Here is a 13,766-nt window from a genome sequence, read left to right as displayed (position 1 = left end):
TCTTTCTCTCCAGGTAGTATATAGTATATTCCAATGACATTATGACTTGTGTTTCTGGCTTCATTGGCCTTTACCCACATGCTTTCTTTCCCTGTGCTTTTCCTTCATGCTATTAAACTCCTGGATTTCCTCACAAAATATTTTTTCTTACAATGCTCCACCTCCCCTTTTAATCCATTCAGTTGTTCACAAAACAAAAGGCTTATTCTAGTCACAGATTCCATCCCCTCAAGTCTTGGAGATACTACAAGGTCAAATTCACCTTCTTGTATAAGTACCTCTAATTCAACTTCTTACCTACACATACTCTATTTCTTTTGAGTAAGGACATTTAAAATCAAGGGTTTTCTTGCTGGCTCTCTGGTGTCCCTTCTAATTCTTGAATTATATAATTTTATGAAAAATCAGCATGAGAAACTTGAAATAATGGTGAAAATTAGATAGATTTGGGGGCACAACACCTTCTAGCTTTCATCTAATCTCTTTTTTCAATACCAGACTCTTCATAGGTATTGTTCAGTTCCTATCCACTCATGTCTTTCTTAATGACCTGTTTTCCCAGACACTATAGAAAATATTCTCTCAAAAGCTACTAATCTTCTCTTAACCAAATTCAACAGTCTCCTCTCAATCCTCAGTCTTTTTGAGGTTTCCATAGCATTTGGAACAAATAACCATCCACTTCCTGGGTTGGGGGCGGGGAGAGTTCTCTCTTCTCTTGCCTTCTGTGATAATGAACTTATCTGCCTTATCTCCTACTTTAAACCATCCCATAAATTACTGCAAGATCATATTATAGAATAGAATCTTAAGAGTTTAAAGAGACTTCAACCAATACACCTCAAGTAAAATCCCCTCTGCAATTATAATAGACACGCAGTCATCTGCTCTTTGCCAGATCATGTTATCGTGGGGACAACATTGCAGTGAGCTCTAGGGACACCTTCTTACTTCCAGAAGCAAATACAAATTTTTTTTTTTGGCTTTTAAAACTCTTTACAACTGGGGCCCATCTTATCTTTCCCACATTCTGACATTCTATTCCCCTTTATACACTCCATAATCTACCTGTTCCTAGCACACTACTCTCCATCTCTTGTTTCTGGGACTTTGCATGCACTGCTCTCCATGCCTGTAATGTCCTTCTCAATCTCCAACTCTTGGAATTCTTGACTTCTTTTAATATTTGGTTCAACTGTCACCTTATACAGGAGGTCTTTCTTAGTCTCTTCCATGCTCCATCTGTTAGTATCCCCCCCTACAAGGTTAACTTACATCTTTTCAATCTTGTACTATGGTTTATATTGTCTCCCCATTAGAATGGAAGCTCCTTGAGAGCAGGGTCTGCTTTTGTCTCACCACCTCCCTTTTTAAAAATCCCTTGTACTTAGCACAGTGCTTGACACATATTACGTGCTTAATAAATTCTAGTCAATTAATTCTATAATACCACTATCCTCCTAGTCACCCAGGTTCAAAACCTTAGAGTGGTCTCTGACTCTTTCCTTTCCCTCGTCACTCTTACCTTTAATTGGTTGTGAAATCAACTGGACTTCCAAAACTCGTAGTCCAATCCTACTTCTACATATCTTTCATTCCCTCCAGTCATACTGTCACTACCCTGGTTCAAATATCTGCATCCTTTGAATGCACAGATCTGACCACTTCACTTCCCTGTTCAGCGCCCTTCACGGATGTGTAAAGTAAAAAATACAAACTTATTAGTCTAGCATTTAAAGCTGTTGCAGCTTCCTTTTCTAGGCTTATTTCAGATTACTCCTATCACAACTATTAGTTATTATATTTAAAGATTGGGAAATCTCCCAACTCTAGGGTTTTAAAAAGACCATTCTTCTTGCCTGGAATTCACTTCTTTCCAACTCCACTATTAAAACTATTAAAATCTCTCCCTTCCTTCAGGGCTCAGTTCAGGTGCTGTCTCCTCCATAAAGATCTCCCAAATACCTACAAGTGAAAATATATTCTCCTCATACTTTCTAAGAACATTTTGCCTGGATTTGTCCTCTACTGATGCCATATCTTACATTATAATTTCCCATGTAAATGCCATTTCTCCCCTATATTCTTGACACAAAAATGTTTTTTTTTCCCAAATCTTTGTATTTTTAGGACTTTGCACACAGTACGTATTTATTAAGTCTTGATTATGTGTGCCATTATAGGCAACAGTTAAAGGGAGGTAGCATGGTGTAGAGGATAGGACAATTACCCTGGAGTCTGGAAAACCTGGGTTCCCATTCTGCCTCAGATAAGAATTAGCTGTATCACTCATGGCAAATCAACTATCCTCTTTGGATTTCAGTTTCTTCATCTATAAAACAAGGGAGTTAAACTAGAATGTCCCTTTTAGTTCAAATCCATTCTTTTGTTGTCATTCAATCCTTTCAGTCATGTCCAATTCTTCACAATTCCATTTGGGGCTTTCTTGGCAAAGATACAGGAGTGGTTTGCTTTTTCCTTCTCCACCTCATTTTACAGATGAGAAAACTGAGCCAAACAAGGTTAAGTGACTTGCCCAGGGTCTCACAGATGGGAAGGCCAGATTTAAACTCAGACCTTCCTGACTTCAGCCTGGTGCTCTATCCACTGTGCGATCTAGCTGCCCTAAATCTATCCCATGTTCTATGAAATTCTTTCCTAATTCTATGAAATGCCAACATTTTATTAAACTCTAAGACATGTTCCTGTTGTAATGTTTCTGCAATCAATATAGATCATAGCCCATACATACCTTCTTATTTCTGTTATTCTTATTCATCTCTTCCATTCATCTGTCATGGAAGATCTATCCTATTTGTTGGAGGTTGTCTTCTAGGTTTTGTTTTGTTTTTTAACATTTCTAGTTTAACAGTGAAGCCCATGAACCATCTGTTTGTCTCACCTCCTTTCTTATTCATATGCTGCTGAGGATTTTTTTTTTTAAATCAGAGACATTTTCAAAGCTATCTTGTATTCTACTTTCCTTGGAAAGTATTCAAAGAATTTCTCCTTAGAGGATATAATTCTGTCATAACCACTACATCACACAGATGACAAGAGTAAATATGTCCAACTCTAAGGAACTTTAACCAAAAGTGGTCTCCAGGAAAAAAGAAAAATATGTAGACCTATTAAAATTGTACTGAAATATGCTATAAACTTTGACAAATTAGCATATTCCAAACATCTGCAAAAGAATCTGTTTTTCAAATGTCAGCGGACTACAGAAAATATCAAAACCATATATATTCACTAAATACTTTTTGAAATTTTTAAGCAAGCCAGGTCAATTTGTCACACCATGGCCAACATAGCCACATTTAAATATGTCCTTTTAAGAATTCCAAACAGTCAAGGAGACTGTGAGGTATCAGAACTTTCCAAAAAAGAAAAAAAAATACCAAAACTCTCTAAAGAGTATGCCATTAGTAGAAGAGACATCAAAATGCTAAATTTAGTATTTCTATCTTATCTGCAATCAGTATTGAGCTCACATGACACTTGAGAGGCTGAAGCTAATATAGGGCCATGTTCAGATTGCTTTGATACTGCTGAGTAAAGGCTGAGGATTTAAAAATAGGTGACTTGGGCTACTGGTAAACAAACTTTTCTGTCACATTAGGAACTATAAATAGCTGTTTATGCTCAAGTATGGGTTAGAGAAGAGGGAAATGTTATTAATCTACCCATCTAAATTCATATTACCTTTAGAGATTGCTATTCAGCTTTCCATATACATGTTAGTTTGGCAATAATCCTGAAAACATTTTTATAATTCATAAGCTGCCTATGTGACATATTTGAGAACACCACAACAAAAGGCTTTATAGCTAGTAAGGCCAACATATTTTAATTCCCTAGTATTCTCATCTTGACAACTACCAATAAATTCCATTTTACAAAGAAGGCATTTTGCTGTCCTACTAGGATTTTTTTTATATACAATAGGCAATTCTCAAGTAAATGTTGCATTCCCTACATGTGGTAGGACTCCTAACTGACTTTATTCATCAACACTTTTAAGATTTAGTGGCAGAAAATGCTAACATAACTGCTGTACCATAGGGCCATAGAGTTAAATTAGGCAATGAAGAGTTGAAGGTACTTTAACACCCAAGCTGTCACTAAAACTTTGCAACAGTATTTTATAATAAAATAGCCACTGTAATATCTCAGCCTAGAGTAAATCCTTGTAATAGGCACATCTACTGATAAAAACGTTCAACTTGCATCCAGTTGAGGATTATTTCACTACAAATAGAGAAATTATTCCCCAAGCATATATCTGATTAATGTACTAGATTCTCAGGGTTATCAAACATAAAAATAGTATTTAAGAAATGATGTCATTATAGTGTTTAATTACTGATATTATGGTCTCTTTTCCTCCAGTTGTTTCTAAAGGAGGTGAATTTACATTACTCAGGTCTTCACCAAATTAAGAGAGTTTTCAGATAATTTTATTTTAGTTTTGCCGTTCTGGTGTAACCACTGTGGCTTGCTGAATCTCTTAGAATCCTATCTTTCTTGTGTAAGCTTAAAATGCTGTCATATACTTCAGAGTCGAATCTGTCACTGAGCAGCTAGGGATGTGTCCCAAACCCTGAAAAAGAGCTACCCTTCTATGGTCCTGCAGCTATAATGCCTTTCTTTTGAGGTCACCTTTCCACAGGGACAGGTTAGCCCTACATATACCACCTGACCTGGAGATCTCTGCTATGCATAATGCCCAAGATCATCACAGAATCAAGGCAATGGATGCTGCCCTCACCCTCAAACTCAAATCTAGCCTTCCTTTCCTACTGAATACTCTGGAACCATCCTTTACAACTACCTCTCACATTAGATGTCTTCCTCTCACATTTCCTCCATCCCCTGGCTTGCTGAAATGTAACATTCTCTTGAAATTACTTCATCATTTATATTCCTCTCCAAGACTACCTACTGCTTCTCTCTCACCTCTTGACACAAAGGGCAAAGAAGAAGAGTTGGCATACTCAGCCTCCATTCACATTTCAGACACTCCTGATATCATCATAGCAACTGCCTCTTTTCTTCTCTAAAATTCATTCCATCCTAGTCAGATTCTGATAATTGTCATCTGCAGATCTCTGAACCATTCCATCCCTCCCCATCAATAAGTCGAGTACCTGAATTGTATGTTCCAACATAATCACTGTTACCTTTGAACACTTCAGTATCACAGTTCCTCAACCTCTTTAATTCTTCTAGCTATGATCTACTTCAACCTTGCACAGAAATGGTCATACCTATCCTCACTTTGCCCCTACCATTATCATATAAAGTATTCAGGTGTAAAAATTCTTAATTATGGCTTTTTTATTTGGGGAAGTGGATCTCCATTAAGAACACTGAAATGCAGGCATCTATTTTATTCAGATTTTGAAGAACATGACTGGCTATGAAAGTCCTTTAATAAGAAAAAAGAAGTTCACTGTAATACTTTGAAAGTTTCTAAATAATGAATACTGAATGAAATTTGTAACACTTTGGGTTGTGAAATGTTTTCTAGAAATTGTATCCTGAACCCAGTTCAGCTTTTAGCATCTGATGACAAGCATCTACCCATACTCAAAGGCATTACTTTAACACTCTGGAGCCCAGTGCCCCATTGCCTTCCCTAAAACACACACACACACACACACACACACACACACACACACACACACACACACCCTCAAATCTTTCAAATAAGGATCAGAGAAAAAGAAGCAAATTCCTATTGTATATATTTATCGGATTCACAAAAGCAGAATGGAACCAATATACTCAAAAATCATAGACTACAAAGAATCAAAATAAACTCAAGAAATTAGATACTCTATTCAAATGAGTCTTTAGTTTTAAATTTTTAAGGCTAACATCATCATAGCAACATCAGAGGCAACATCATAGTTCTTCTAAGATTTTTATGTCTGCACGTTATATATAGTGACACTTGGGTTAAATATGTGTATAAACTCCCAAGTTTGACAAAAATGATCAAAATATTACATTAGGAACAGGACCTAACTAAATTTTTCAAGATTGATTTGCATCAATCCTAATCTTAGAGGGTCTGCCACTGAACATTCCATGATGTGTCTCAGTATCTTATTTCAATGTTTATCACATCTAGCTTAAATCACTTAAATTACATTTTAATTTAAGCTCTTTCCCTGTAGTGCCAGTAATCTTAGAAACTATTTCCCTCCCTCCACCATATTTTGAGTACCTTTGTTACTTTAAACATTATTGAATTTTTTCATGTGACATGAATGTGAAAACAAAAATTAAAAGACAATAAAAAGAAATATGCGATACTCTAACATGGTATGTTGTATCTAAATGTTTATGGCCCTTTGAAATGTGTAGCAACTGTGTTTAAGGGCAACATTTAAAATGTATGATTATTTAGCTAGTGTTCTATCTTATTGCTTAAAAGCTGTAACTGAGTAGGAAAACTTAAATAACAATGCGTAAGAGAAAGCTAAGTATTTGGACAACAGTGCCCCTAGTCAAAAGTAGCACCATCAATCAAATGGTACCTTATGTCATCTACAGATATAACATCTTGGAAGAACTAACTCTGAAGTATTAGCCTTGAAAAAAAAAGCCAAAGAGTCAAAAAATACCAGATGTTACCTCCCTTTCTGGTTCACAATTATCAGTTATTAGATTGATTAATATTTGAAAATCTTTAATACCAAGCATGCTGTTAAGACATTATTGGTTTATTCCCTTTTGTGCTGACAAAAAAAAATGAGTGGAAATTTGTATGATTCTTACATCTTCTTTTTTGCTATAATCTGTTTGACCAGGTAAAGACATCTCCAGATATCTTTAGAGACAGCTAACAGAAGTTGGTTAATTTATGTGTATAAGCTCCCAAATGCCTTCAATTAGGATAAATGAAATACGATAAAATATTATTTCATTTACAGGGTTAAGGAATTATTACTAAATAATAAACCATGGCCGATAATTTTCAGAGATAACAATTAATTCTGGAATATGAAAAGGAAATTTTCTCACTTTACATGTTTCTTCTTTGGGAAAGATTAATAATAATAATAACATTTATATAGTGCTCTAAAGTTTGCAAAGTGCTTTATAAATATAATCCTATTTTATACTCTTTGGGAGGTCTGGGAGGTAGGCAATAATTATTATTCTCCTTTTAGAGATAAAGAAATTGAGGCAGACAGAGATTAAGTGACTTGCCTGTGGTCAGACAGATAGTAAGTATCCAGGGTTGGATTTGAGTTTAAGTCTTCCTGACTATAGATCCAGTACTCTATCCACTGAACCACCTAGATGTCATTGAATCATTTCAGTTTAGACATTATCCATAAAATATTTTTAAAAATTATTAATTTTTATATTTGCTTTTGAGGTAAATTGAAGAATGTTTCAGATGATGAGACAGGGTTGTGGACTGCTCTTGATTCCTAGCATGTAACAATGAGTAATGTGGCAACTCCTTTTAAATAATCCCTTCAAACAGGATTAGAATCTGTTCTGACTACATACAATGGATAAAATAGATTGTGCCACCAAGCTCTAATGTAGTAGGAAGCAGGATAACCTCTCAGTTGCACCAGTACAATCAAATTGGTATCTTGTTATTTTTAGAAATAAGCTTTGAAAAGGTTTCAAGTAACTTTTTCTGTTTATTCTGCCTTTAACATAGAATTCTGAAGAATCACTACAACTGACAAGATGTAGATGATATAAATCCTTGAAACAACTCAAGAAAGTTTATTTATACCACAATTAGTTAGCTGAACTCCTCAAACCAACTATAAAGAAGTAAAATTTATGAAATGTAGTTATTTGTGAGCAAGATTAGAAAAAGCCAGAAATTTCAAATTCCTTTGTTTTCTTTTTTTAAGTATAAATTATGGAAAACGACACCAGAAAATTTATAAATGAAATGCTGCTAAAATAGCACCATCATAGAAACTCTTATTTATATAGTACTTTAAAGTTTGGAAAGTTCTTTACATACAGCGTTGAAATGAAGACCTGAACTCAGGTCTTCCTGACTCCAAGTCCAGCACTCTTTATGCACACTATATACCACAAAGCCACATACTAAAGCAAAAAAAAAATATTAATAGGGTTGCATGGCCCTTTTACTATCTTTAATTTGAAAGTAAGCAAATCCTTAGAGTCACAGAACAAATCTGAAGTATTTGGTAGCTCGGCAGATTAATGAGAATAGTTTGACACTAAAAGATCATAATACTTTCTCAGGATCCTAACAAGGGTGGCTGTGTAAAAGATATTTTCACTGATTCAACAGAGATATGGTTTTGCCCAGCAAGTGATAAATGGTACAGACTGTTCTCTAAAGAGACCCAAGGATATGAAGGCCTACCATATAGTCACTAGCTACCCCAAATCCTTAGGGTTCCCTACTCATGTTCTTCTCTGCTAGATTTCTCTAACTATGATTGTTCTTGCTCTTGCCTTCTATTGAGTAAATGTTAGTATTCTAGCTTTTGTTGTTATTTAGTAAATGTTTCATGTCTAAGAGTCAAGGTGTCACTTTGACTGATTTTGTGTAAATGGGAAGCATGCTAATGGATCTTCAGGCACTAAAGTGGGAAGTAGTAGGAATGCATTTCCCCCACATGAGGATTTAAGGGAGGACTGTGAAAAAAAAATGTGAGCAGTAGCTACATGATTATGATTGTGGCTGGCCATGTTGCTGGGGTATCACTACAACCTACTGAAGTGCGTATAGGTAGGATAAAAAATGCCAATCATAACCCAGGAAGAGAGAGAGACTGGAGAAAGTTAAGGGTAGTGCTACACCTCTTTGCTCCTGGGCTACAAGTAAAAACAGCCATTTAAAAAGATGTCATTTAAAATTACTATATCTCTTAGTTATGAAAAATCATTAGGAATAACTCTATTAGTCACTACAACTTAAAAGGAATGTACAAAAACTGAGGAGAGAAGCAGATTCTTAAAAAAAAGAAAAAAAGACACAGGCATCTAAGTGGTACTGGACCTGGAGTTAGGAAGACGTGAGTTTCAATCTCACCACAAGACACTCATGGACACTGGGCAAATTGCTTCATCTCTCTGGGCTTCCATTTCCTCATCTGTAAAATTGGGATAATAATAGCACTTACCTCCCAGGGTTGTGGCAAGGATAAAACGAAACATTATTTGTAAGGAGTTTTGCAAATCTTAAAGTACCACAAACATGTTAGCTATTGTTATTATTAGCTATTATTACCTTAAATTGAAGAAGAAAAAAAAACACAGGCATCCACTAACAAAAACTGTCTTTGAAACCTTTGCTTTTAAAATAATTTATTTCAGTTTAAAAAGCAAAATGAACAGATCAACGAAAATCTTTAGTAAATTTCTCTTCTCTGTGAATATAAAGGCTATTCTATAGATACCTTTTAGCAATGGACTTTATGGATGAAGTCAGTCAACATCCATTTGCTAAGTACTTACTGTAAGTAAATACAGCATATTCATATCTAGAGTAATGGCATATGGTATGCCATGAACTTGTTCATGGCCTTGATTAGGACATTTGTAGTTTATTGAACTTCAAATGATAATATCCTGACTTTTCTTAATTTTTTAAAAATAGATACCACAGGTCAAAACCTGGCATGGTCAATTAATTTTCCTTTTGAATATTAAATATTTGTCCATTTGATATTTGATCATTTTCAGAAACCTGTAATTCAAAAAAGAAACTTTACATTATGAATTGCATTATGAACTGCAAAGGATTCCCCTTTGCCCTTCTAATATGATCTTAATGATGTGCACAAAGGAAAAAAAAAACCTAACTCCTAAAATTGCCTACTTTAAAAACAGATATTTTTAAATACACCAGTGCCTTGATAAGTAAAGGTGAAAATCTATTGAAAAAATAAGAGAAAAAAGTGCAACTGATATATTGAGTCACTAAGAAAACAATTCTGAGCCTCTTATCATCAAAAAGACATCATTAAAAACGATGTTTCAAGTAGAATTTATGTTACCAAATTCAGAGCATTCATATTAAAGGTTCTTCAAAAGCTGAAAAATCTTGTCATTTCTGGCTACATAAGATTATTTATTTTTTGTCTGCTTTGACTGTGGGCCTCTAAGGCAGAGCTCACTCATGCTGAATTGCCAAAAGAATATTTCTACTTAAATTCTGTCCTGGTATGCCACTCTGGTCATCTAAAATTCTTCCTAATATTAAATCACATTTATATAGCACTTTAAGCTTTATAAAGCACTTTCCTAACCAGGTAAGTATTGCTAGTATTATTTTCCACCATTAATAATAGAGAAAATTAAGGCCCAAAGAGGAAAAGGAATTTGTACATGATCATACAACTAGCAAATACTAGAGCTAGCATTCAAAGTCTGTGTTTTTTCTACTATTCCATGATTTCTCCAAAACAAGTTAGATTTTCTGTTTGAAGGATACAGACAAGAAAGACCACAAAAACACTTTAATTTTTTATTTTGGATACACATATATACACACCATCTTTTGTCTTTGATATAATTGATGCGGGTGCAAACAGTGCCCTAAGGACTAAATTGCCTTTTTCCTGGGGACGCCCTAACATTTCTTAATACAAAGGTACCCTTAGGGATGAGTTTCTCTCCCTGGCACCCCAAAGTCTCCTCCCCTCATCTTGTGTCCGGTTCTGGACAGACTCCCTTATCATGTGTCCAGTCTCCCTTATCTTGTCCTTACCCTGTAAGGCTTATCCTATCCCTAAATCTCCAACCCCCACAAGAAACCCTAAAGTCATCCTACAGACTGTATTGCTTTTTGTCTATATAAGTCTGGTCCTTTCCCTACATCAGTGCTTGTGTTTAGCTCCTTGCTAAATCTCAGGCCCGTGGGGCAGCTAGGTGGTACAGTGAGTAGAGCACCAGACCTGGAGTCAGGAGGACTTGAGTTCAAATCCAGCCTCAGACACTTGACACACTTACTTAGCTGTGTGACCTTGGGCAAGTCACTTAACCCCAATTGCCTTGCCTTCCCCCCTCCAAAAAAAAAAAAAAAGAAATGATAAATCTCAGGCCCACTGCTTTTGCGTCAATAAAGCTCCCAATGGCTACAGAGAAGGTCTAAGTGAATTCTTTCACATTTGATGAACCAGCTCTCCCAACCTGACCTCATTATAATGACAAGTCACTATAACTTTACATGGAATGAGTAAAAAGTAAGGAGGGTAGTAGTTTTTTTTAATGTCTTAATTTAAAAAAAAAAAAACCTTCTGGCCATGAGAGGAGGCAAAATTAGCCTTGGAAAGCTTCACTTTTTAAAATGTTTTAGAAATGTTTCTTTTGGTCCTTTCGGTGAATACTGAAGCTATGCTACAGATAGCTAATAGTTTCTCATATGTAGAAAAAAACACAATACACAAAAGGAGAAAAACAAACAGCATTATATACTAGTTTAAAATTATAAAGAGCCAACTAGAACTTTGTGGGGGATGGTAGAAAATCCCTTTTCTGAATACTTCAATTTCCTTCACATTTAGACAATTCATTTGTGGGAGTTACTATCCTTGCATTCTCAATACAATGAAGCAGTTCATTACCTTTCCCACTTTCTCATGTAAATGACAGCTTCATTAATCAATTAAAGAGCAGGATGTTTTCATTATGCAAGGTTGAATGCAACATACAAACTTCTTTCCAAATGAAAAGGATGCAAAATAAGTAGACAAATTGAAGACATAGGTTGAACCTGATCTTCTTCACTTTCCAGCTTTTATCAGGAACATATGTCAGACACATTCACTAACTTGCTAGTCTATCTCCTGACCTGGGTATGGAAGTGACTCTAATTCTAGAAGGTGACAGCAGTAGAGCTTGAGGTCAGGCAAGTGTTAAATTCAAAAAGCCTTCAAATATGGGCAAAACTATCCCAAGCACACACCTAGTGAAGTTTAGAAATGCTTATCACCAGAAGGGAATGAATTTTTCTGGTCACAGAAAACAATAAAACCAACTACTAAAGTATGAAGGGAATTATGATCTGTATCAGTAGGAGCATCCACAGTTATAAAATCACAAACATTCTGAAGCCTTTGAAAAACCACAGTAAAAAGAAGCATATTTATTTAAAATGTTTAATGGCATACACAAAATACATGTGGAAGCTCCCAGCAGAACACAATTCTGGAAGGTTCATTGACAGATTATTGTCCAAGGACCACCAGTCTGGCTGAGGGTGGAAAGGTTCATCACTAAAAAGTTTTACCACTAGGTGATATCTTTTAGCCACAGCAACCCATGGAACTATTTTCTACGATGAGGTGGGTTTGCTTCTCCTTGGGAATAGGTACTGATGATGGAGGAGAGTAAGGTGAGGAAGAATCTCAAAGTGTAACTGATTTTGCAGTCAGTCACATATTGGATAAGTATTTGCTGAATGCACAGGACATAATTTGGTTCTAGAGGAGATTGCAAAGAATGCAAGAAATGCAAGAGATGCAAGAAAACACCCATTTCAAATTATTTGGATCCCGCCTTCAATAATCTAATATTCCAAGAGGAAAGATCATCATTATGATCAGTCATGTATTGGGTGATTGGCACTGTATAAGAAAAGTGGACATGACCATACAGATTGAAGGTACTACAGGACTATACCAGGACTATAAATTCAGGACTACAAATTCTACTATGCCATGATGCCTTAAACACAAGCTGACATAGGAACAGAAGATTTCAGGATTTGAAATGATCAACTAATCCACTCCCCTCATTTTATGGAATGAGGAAACTGAGACCCAAAAAGATTAAATCACTTACCCAAGGTCACAACTATAAATGATAAGCTGAGTTATGAATACTAGTTGTCTGACTCTGAATCCATTTCTTACCATGTTGTTGGGAAAATGTTAATTAATCACAGATCATACTCTGGCATCCACTATAGTAATTTGAAGACAGCAAGACAGACAAATACGTACACATACATACATGCAAATTCCTTGAAGACAGACTTTGTCCTATTTCTATCTTTGCAATCCTGATACCTAATACATCCTGTGCACATAAGGACTTAACATAAGTCACTGAAATGAATACATTACAAATTAGTGAACAGTAATTCTTTCTACTTTTCTTTTCCTTTCCTTTTTTGGGGGCTGGTCTATGCATAAATAGGTATTTTCTGCAAATAACTCAAGCAATCAATTAGTAAGTATTTATATATGGTCAACTCTAACAGGCCTTCATTCCACTTAACACAGGGTACTAACTACGGTGCTTTATAGAGGAAACAGAGGCATATATCTTCGTGAATAGTTAAGTTTCTATGTGGTATAATGAACATTTACTTTCACAATGAAATTACAAAGACCAAAAAGGAGGGACCTGGTATTTGTCTTTTGGAAAATATCAAACATGCTGCTGGTATCCAAATAGCAAAAATAAGAACACAATATGATACGATAAAAATTTTCTTTTAATTTTAAAAGCACAAACAATAAAAGCAATGAAGCATGAGGAAGAATAAGAGAAGGAAAAAATCTAGTGGTTATCACCCTTTTAACCTTGTTAAGTTTTTGAGAAAGTTACACATTTTTATTTCAGACCATGTTGAATGCAGCCTTTGCACTAATAAAATCTTACAACCCGTTATGTATTCTGCTTATTTTTGTTGTTAAGTTCTAAAAATATAAAGACTTTCTTGCTACATACCTCCGGATGGATGAACATGTGAATAAAAGAAATAACTCAATTTGATGTTTTACAAAATAAAT

At 35.3% G+C, this 13,766-nt stretch overlaps 1 protein-coding gene across 3 annotated transcripts in view; it reads right to left on the bottom strand.

Moving 5' to 3' along the window:
• PHKB (phosphorylase kinase regulatory subunit beta) overlaps positions 1 to 13,766 on the bottom strand; it is a 246,947-nt gene that overhangs the window by 161,612 nt on the left and 71,569 nt on the right. The window lies entirely within an intron of this gene.

This window comes from Trichosurus vulpecula, chromosome 3, assembly GCF_011100635.1.
Source record: "Trichosurus vulpecula isolate mTriVul1 chromosome 3, mTriVul1.pri, whole genome shotgun sequence".
Classification (NCBI taxonomy): Eukaryota; Metazoa; Chordata; class Mammalia; order Diprotodontia; family Phalangeridae; genus Trichosurus; species Trichosurus vulpecula.
Note: the sequence above shows the minus strand (reverse complement) of the source record. Positions and strands in the feature narration are given on the sequence as shown.